Source organism: Hibiscus syriacus, unplaced genomic scaffold (assembly GCF_006381635.1).
Source record: "Hibiscus syriacus cultivar Baekdansim isolate YM2019G1 unplaced genomic scaffold, ASM638163v2 tig00110198_pilon, whole genome shotgun sequence".
Lineage (NCBI taxonomy): Eukaryota > Viridiplantae > Streptophyta > Magnoliopsida > Malvales > Malvaceae > Hibiscus > Hibiscus syriacus.
In genome coordinates, this window is record NW_024062623.1 from 529,055 (window position 1) to 538,106 (window position 9,052).

Sequence of the window (9,052 nt, forward strand, 5' to 3'; positions counted from 1 at the left end):
TTGAGGAGGATAACGGAAGTGATCGTCCCTTAAAAGTTTCAAATTCTAGTATAATTTAGATTTTTTTTTTTAATTTTCTATTAGTAACTTATTTTGTCCCTAATATAAAATCTTTTCTCAAACCTTTAGCACCATTCTTCATTAACAACAACAGAAAAACATAGGCAGAGTTATGCAAACTCTAACCCCTTCTCCGTCAAGCTCTAGTGACTTATCATTCATGGGAAACAAAAGCAGCATTCACCTCCTCTTTTGTCACTTCCTAGTTAGATTTTCTTTCCACATATCAAAAACCAAATGTTCGGTTCATGGTACTTTTAACATCAATCTTATGTTTTGTAATCTAATGTGATGCTCTGAATCTGTTCTTTGAATGGATCGGATCGTGATCGGGGTGTTACAGTTTTACTCTTAGAGACGATATTGTTAGACAAGATAATCACAAACTCCGAACATAAACCGTAAAACGAATATATTAAAAAAAGAATTTCTTATCAATGCAGCTGGTTACAGAACTAGCTGTTTCTAAAACACTTGAGAGCTCTGATAACTTTATATATATAAATCCCAACACAAAATAAGGCTGCAATCTGCAAAATGCCATTTCTGTATATTCCAGTTAACTTCGATCCAATCTCTACAAGTTTCATCCTCATACAGGAGATGAAGATGAAGACCCCTTTGCATTAACCTTCTGCATCTCAAATACCAATGGAGACTCCTCCTTGGGACTAATTGGTTTAGACTCAATGGATCCCTTATTCTTCTTCTTCGCCTTCTTGCCCAACCAACAGCCCTTCGCGAATATGCTCCTCGAATATGGCCTTCTTATACGAACTTCCCATCTGTGAATTAATCCCAAGCTTTGTATCAGTTTACAGAAGAAAATAGCTTATCCTATTCTGGTTATTGTAGTTCATAATGAATGTTACCTGTGTGACAAACGCATATAGGGGCAGGGTACTATAACCGCAGACGAACTGAACGAATACCCTAATAACAACCAAATAAGATCACGTTAATGCTTGAACGTTGAATATGTTATCGGAAACATGGAGAAGTAGTCGAGTTGAAACCGAGTTTGTTTGTTATGTTCATACCCTATGACTAGTCTGGGGATAATGAAACGAACTTGACCCATCATGCATGAGTGGAAACCGTATTGGACCTGTATGGAAGATGAAAAGGTTGTTATTTACTGAATATATGGAGAATGACATGTAGGTAATGTTGCAAGGACATTGTGTATTTTACCCATCCAGGCGAAAAAGGCCATTCAAAAGAATTTTGGAAGAGGATGATGTGAATGAGGCGGAGAACGAGTCGTGGCCTGTTGAACCAGAAATGGTTATCTGAGGGTTGAACCACCAGCTCCCTTCCACCACTATGTGTTTCTCAGCTACCTCTTGAGCTAGTTGTGTGATTATATGCTCCAACTTGGTGCCAACAGCAAGCAAAAGCTGCCAAAGGGAAAACCATTGTCAATACACTATATGCCTGCCTAGCTGATTCAACATGGTACAATAATTCTTAAGTGTTTATTTGAATCACTCACGATGAAGGGAATGAATGCTATCCAAAAATACGTATGCCAACCTGCGAAAGGAACCGAATATCGATTTTTGAGTCAAAATTAACAATCTTCACTGGCTGATTCAGACATGAAACCAGTAACTAACACCATAGTTCATGTCTCATCAAGTGGCAAGTGCTTGTATCTAAGAACAAGACACGTGGGAAAAAATTATTCGGTAACTTACCAACAAAATTCAGCAACAGGAAGATGACAACAAATGCCCAAAGATACCAACTGCAGGTAAGTGATTGATGAAATGAAAGTTTAGCATCTGGTACATGTTGATGAATAGAAACATAGAGAAAGTATCATTCTTCGCCAAAGGTGAGCAATGACATAAAAGCTTATGAGGCTAAGCATATATTGAACTATTTGATTGAAGTTTAGCTGTGTAGGACACAAGAACACTGCAGCTAACATCTTGTTGTCATGAACTGACCTTATCCCGACGACTTTCTTGAAATCGGCTTCGAGAGCACGCATCATGTAGTTGTGAAAATTAAACTTTGGATTTCCCCTGCAATGAGTCTAAGAAAAGAAATTTTGCAGAAGGTGAGGGAAGAGAATTGACGCATTGAAAATGAATAAAAAACAGAACGAAATAAGATTAATTCGATTAACTTACCATGACGAAGCCTAGTCTTAGTGCTATATAATCCGATTTTGTCACAGATCCGTAGAATTGCTTGAAAAAAGAATACTGAAAGCAAATCAAAGCCATTAAAACTATGGTACTGTGTTATTATACCAATGAGTTAGATGATCATGACAAGATCTTGACTTACCACCCATCCTTGTAGCTCTGAATTCTTTCCAATGCGAGGAACCGATTCCGTATAAATCATGTTCTTGGACCTGTGTGATCTTGTTTTCACAACTGCAAAGTAACATTTACATCACAAAATAGCTATAAAAGTTAAAAGTTTTGAAGAATCCCAGAGCTGCATTGTTGATAAAGGATAGGCATATCATACAAGTATATCCTAATGGCCATTGATTCAGATATATAAAAGTTTAGGAATTAGCGATCGGTATTTGGTACCTCCAGTCGGATCATTCCATATCCTTAGTAATTTCCTCCCAACGTTTCCATTGATGGATTGAATCATACGTAAAAGGACATGTCAGAAGGAGCAGAAAGCAATGGCATTAGAATCAGATGAATCAGAGTATTTTAATGGGGAAACTACTTTGTGCTTCCGAAAACAATGGTTAGAGCACAGAAAGTCACATGTACGACCGCCAGCACAAAGATCATATGTAGATGGTGCAACGCTGTGGTCGATAACAATGGAACTTTCTCCTGGATTGAAATTGGACATAATTGCAGTTAATAAAGCACATGGTTTCATTCAAGCCAGAATTGTTAGCATTAAAAAAGGGATACCTTAGCAGCACAGTAGGCAACAGCGGGATCGGAGGCTCAGCAAGAAGATGACGACCGATACCACCGGGGAAGAAAGGAGGAAATAGGGTCTGGAAGTGTTCTTTGGTTACTTCTTTTTTTCCGACAAGGAAGCCATTGATCAGCCAAATTATTTGACATACATATTTTGTTAATTCTCTCTTGGAACACTGTCAGTAACAGTGATATGAATCCCAGCAACAAACTCTACAACCACACACAAAACATTATTTTGTATGCATATCGGCACGACACGAAACCGAATTCCGACACGATTTTTTAGAGTGTTACATACCTTCTTGATCTTCTGCAAGGCCTCAAGAGAGGTTCTGATTTCTCTTCTTCAAGTACTGAAAAACCAAAGGGTCATTGAGACACTTCATCAAACACACACACACATAGACAATGCAGAAATCGAAACATACCTTGCCAAGGAAATGGAGGAGTCTTTCAACAGCAAGGGAAATGAAGACAATGACGAAGCAGACAACAGCCACACCCATGTCGGAGAGTATTCCAAGGTTGTTCCTCTTCAGACATAATTCCCAGATTTTCGATATTCACACGTCTTGTAATGTAAATACCACGTCATTCGATGTGGTTAAGTTTTAACGGTGGGTATCAAATTGAAACATAAATCAAACGTTAGGGATGATTTAAAAAAACTAAAGTTTAAGTATTAAAATGGAAGAAAAGTGATAATTTAGGTACTAAATATGTAGTTTACCCATTTAACTTTTAGTTAATCAAAAATTTAATGCAAAAGATCCAAACAATTCAATTCATTGAGATATGAGGATATCCAAATCAAGGAAAAAAGGGTACCTAGGATTTTTATTAACAAAATTACGTGCTATATTTAATTTTTGACCCTTAAAAATACTCAAAAATATTAAACTCTTATTCGATTTTTTTTGAACAACCATATAATTATTTGAGTAGATATTTTTTTAATAGTCTAGGATGTTTATAATGTAGTATATGTTTAGAATTTTCTTAGTCAACTGACAACAAACATGTACCCTACAAACGTAGTTGCTCAAACATAAAACCTATAGGGAGAATAACATTTCTCTTTTCCACTGAAACCACTTAATGTGTTCTTATTTGTGTAGATATAAACAAAGTTAAATCTTTATTCGATTATTTTAAATGTTAAGCCCTTATTTGAACAATTTCTAAAAAGTTAGACCCTCTTTAAGGGATGTGGGGTAGTTTAATCACGGCAGTGATGACGCCGCCATCACCGCTCATTTTATCTACTTAAACTCAAGTCAATGAATATGTTGATTTTTTTATTAATTTAAGTTGAATACAAGATATTATACATATAAAGATTTTTAATTATTTAATATTCGACGTTTATATCTATACATACGTAATACTCGAATCTAATACTTCAAGAAATAATAACAATTTATTAACTATAAGTTACCATCAACATATTGACTTGAATGTTCATTTACATGTTACTGCGTGCAATTATGCAATTTTGATATATATATTGGTTTTATATGATATAATTTAATATATCTTAATTATTAAATATAATCCATATACAAATAAATTATTTGCGTTACTTAAATACTTGTTAATATTATATTTTAGTATGTTTTCAGAACCGGACCGGTTAGCGAACCGGTCATGCTATCAGTTCACTGGTTCAATCGGTCGAATCGGTCCGACCGGTCGAAAGAACCGGACGACATCATAATTATTTAAAAATTAAATAAAAATACCAAAAATATTTAATAAAAATAATTTTTTTATATCACAAGTCATATTCAAAGCCAGTCATAACATATAAGTTAAAACCATAAAATCAAGTGAAACAAAATGATTCAAATTAACTACAACATAATATTTAAGGTAAAACATATTAAATAATAAATATAATTATATAACTATAATTAAAAAATAAATTTGGGGCTAAAAAAATCATAACAAAATGATGTTGTTTGGTTTAATTTTTTTTTTAAAAAACAATCCCACATGACTAAGAAACATAGAAGAGCATCCCAAAAGTCTAAAGAGTAAAAATATGAGAACAAAACAATACCACATTGCTAAGAAACATATAAGAGCATCACAACTAACTTCTATAAATAATAAAGGTAATTTGACATTCAAAATCATGGAGCTTTTTGGTGAGCATTGAGTGAACTATTCTTTCACTTCAATCAAGCTTGAATTTTAGGCTTCAATTGAGCTTCTAATTTTTTTAGTTCAAGCCTTTTTGAGTTCAAGTTTCAATATTATATTTCGAGTTCGAGTTGAACTTTATAATTTTTAACTTGTGAGTTTGAGTGGAGTTGAGATTACTTTTAAAGTTTTCAAGTTCGAGTCGAGCTCAGCAATACTCGAGTTCGACTTGGCTCGTTTAACAAACGACGTTTGGTTTAATTTAAAAAAAAAACAAAATTTTTGGTTTTTTCCGGTTTTCAGCCGGTCCGGTTCGAACGGTTCAGCGGTTCTAGTTGGTTCACTAGTAGAGGTTCAATCGGTTTAGATTGAACCGGACTAGGTAACGGTTCCTGATTGAACCGGTCGGTCCGGTCCGGTTTTCAAAACAATGTATTTTAGGATGAAAGAAAATATTTTATGTGAAAATATATATATATATATATATATATATAATTTTAGATTTATTTAATAATAATCTTAACAAATTATATATTATATCAAGAACAAGTTCAATATTTAAAATATACTGTTCACCTTTTCATTATTATTTAATTGTATTTTTATTTAAAACTATATTTAATTGTTTTATTTATAATTATAATTTCATTTGAATATGTTTTTTCTTTATTAATATGAGATGAGTATAAAGTAATATATGTTTAAAGACTCTTAACCATTTAAGATTGAACACACGTACCCCTAGAATACATGATGCTTGAAATCGGAACCTCAGAGAACTATAACAACTCCTTAATCATTGAAGTCGCTTGATTCGTACTCATTTGGAAATATTAAATATAAAAGTAAATATTTTTAAATAAAAAAACTTAGTAATTATGTTTGATAAGAAACTTTAAAAACTTAATGATATCGTTTGTGAAAATTACATATCCAAATAATTAGATGAGATAATTCAACAGATGGCCCCTAAATTAATCTTATTTTAAATTGATTCTTAAACTTTAAAATGTTTTTATATTAAGATAAAATTATGACTTCTATTCTATTGATTCCTGAATCTTAAAAATTTCTTTATCACTCCTCAAACTACATGTATCATTCTTCTTTTAATCTTTCTATTAATGTGTCATTAACTACACTAATTAAAAAAATTTATCTATTTTTGAATGTCTTGTGTATTGAACCCGTAACTTTATAAAAAAAATTTTAAGACTTCTAAAAATAAATTAATTTTTTATAAGTTCACAAGTTCAATTTGAATGACCTTTAAAAACATGTTAATCTTTTTAATCAATTGAATTAACGACACGAAACAGAATATTCAAAATAAAATGATACAGGTAGTTTAAGAATTGATATAAAACATTCTAAAATAAATGAGTCATAATTTCAAGACTAAAATAAAATATTTTAATATTTAAAAGTGAATTTAAAATAAAAATAATAGTATGAGGACCTCTTGGATCAAAAGTGAAACTTCAAAGAACTATGATGAGCCCATACCCAATCAAGCCTAGCAGTCAAGCCCAAATGTTTTTTTTTCCTATTCAACATCAAACATCATAACTCGGGTATTTATGGTCGGTTAACCGCACCGTTTAGTCTAGATGATTATAACGGTTTCTAATTTTTTTAATCTTAACTTAGTCATTAAAATAATTAACCGTTAATATTTACTCGTTATTAACGGTTCAGTTACAAGTTAATCGGAGGTTAACCTATTATAATTTTTTTGATCTTAACCTAGTTATTAAACTTTATTTCGCACTAAAAAATTTGAGGTTTGAGGTTTGAGAAAGATGATGTAATTCTATATTTAAAAAAAATATTTATGTAGGGTTTCCTTTAAAATATAGGAGGTAGAAATTATGATTTAAAATTTAAATTTTAAAATTTTAGGATCTAAACTCAATATTTTTCTCTTCTATTTATTCAATCTATAAGAGAAATTCGAAGTTAACTCTTTGTTTTGTACATTTGAGATTGAGTTCATAATGAGAGGTAATAATTTTTTTAATAGTCTGGAGTGATTATAAAGTAGTATATGTTTAATTTTTTCTTAATTATCGACTAACATATATTTACAAACGCAGCTGCTTATACTCGGAACCTTTAAAGAGAACAACGTTTTCTTTAAGATATCAACTGAAAACTTTTAACCACATGCTTGAGATATTATTTCACATCATATTAAAATATTCTAACTTTATATAATCCCACTAATATGTGGAAAATGGGATCAAACATTCACAATAATTTAGAACATTGCCTTATATATATAAAAAGATTTCTAATTGCGTGACAATTATTATAATAATACGGTCACGAAACAATTTATTGACAATAACTAGCAATAGATTTCAATAGATATGAAGAAATATCGAATAATAAGTTGATCTGGTGAGATGAGACATTATATTGTTTAAACAAAGTCAAAATTTATAATATGATATTTACAAATAGAACAAACTAGTCTAGAAAGGTCACATAATAATGATTACAACATTGTATAATGTGACATAACTGAAAGGATCAAATGGTATATCTCTCCTTCTCTCTAGAGGAATTATTTGGGAGGGGTCACCATCTTTGAAGACAATTAGTTTGGTGGAAGAGATTATCCCTTATGATCTACCTAGAGCGTTTAACTCGAATTTAAATTGGTATAAATTAATTAATATATAAATACTGAAAAATTATAAAAAAATATTTTATTTTTTATTACCTTTTTAATAAATAGAATTAATAATGTTTAAAATTTTATGAATCAAATATTCTTTAATATACCGAAAAATAACATTTGATTCAATGAAGAAAATAATACTCCTACAAGAACAGAGGAGAATCCTCCATGAAAGTCACCAATCAGGGTGTGTTTGGTTCATAGAATGTAAGATTACTGAGAATGTTGTATTTTATGTTTGGTTGGTTTAGCAGAAATGTAATATTATTGTGTTTGGTTAAAAAAATAAAAGATTATTGGAATGTATATTTGATCAAATTGTCCTTATTATATATTTATTTTTTAACAAGTTGGAAAATATTTGTATATTTTCTTTAAAAAATTTAAATTCATAAAATTTGTATTTTTTTTACAAAATTGAAAATATAAAAAAGTTTAATGAAAGGGTAAAATTTTATTTTAACCCATGAATTTCATATATAATTTTAATTATAGATTTTTTTTGTAAATCTAAAATAATTTAAGAATAAATTTGTAATTTAACATTCGCAGAATTTTTATTATTCAATGATAGAATAATGATATTTTTGAAGAAAAAAAATTTAAGGGCATTTTAGTTTAAAACGCCGGAAATCCAACAATACATAAGGAAAATGAGATAATGACATTTCCAGTAATATATCCAAAAAAATCTACTATTGGTAATAAAACACTACTGTAATAAGTTTTCATGTCAACCAAATATGAGAATGTGGATTCTATTCCCATGGGAATCCCACATTCCTTAAACCAAACAACCAATAGGATAAAGCTTCTCCATCGTCACTGCGTGCGTATGCATTTGATGTTAAATATGATGGCTTGCTTTAGGCGTGCCGTGACATGGCTTCACCTTCAATATGCACCGTTTATTTCTACAATTATTTTATATAAATAGTATACAATTACTTTAAAACTGGATTATAATTATCTTTAACATTTTGAGTTCGAAATTACATATGCACTGATGTACGATGTTTATTTTAAACAATTAAGATTTTTTTAATAGATATTACTTTGTATTAATCATAGACTTACAACAATATTTTTAATCAATATCACGTTAAAAATAAAAACTATTTTTTATAATCATCAATATTCAATCTATTGATTAATTAATCAGATAATCTAGCGCGACAATCTATTATAAAAGAGAGTTTCACATATTTACAATATCAAATTTTAAATATTGTATCCTTTCAGA

At 30.4% G+C, this 9,052-nt stretch overlaps 1 long non-coding RNA gene and 1 pseudogene across 1 annotated transcript; both read right to left on the bottom strand.

Annotated features, from left to right (window-relative positions):
- Window positions 1-455: 455 nt before the first annotated feature.
- Window positions 456-2,685, bottom strand: LOC120218394 (annotated as a pseudogene).
- Window positions 2,686-2,791: 106 nt separating this feature from the next.
- Window positions 2,792-3,503, bottom strand: LOC120218508. The gene is made up of 3 exons (XR_005525240.1): window positions 3,407-3,503; window positions 2,964-3,331; window positions 2,792-2,879 (listed from the first exon to the last, which is right to left on the bottom strand). It is a non-coding gene; the product is annotated as an uncharacterized LOC120218508 (long non-coding RNA).
- Window positions 3,504-9,052: the final 5,549 nt, after the last annotated feature.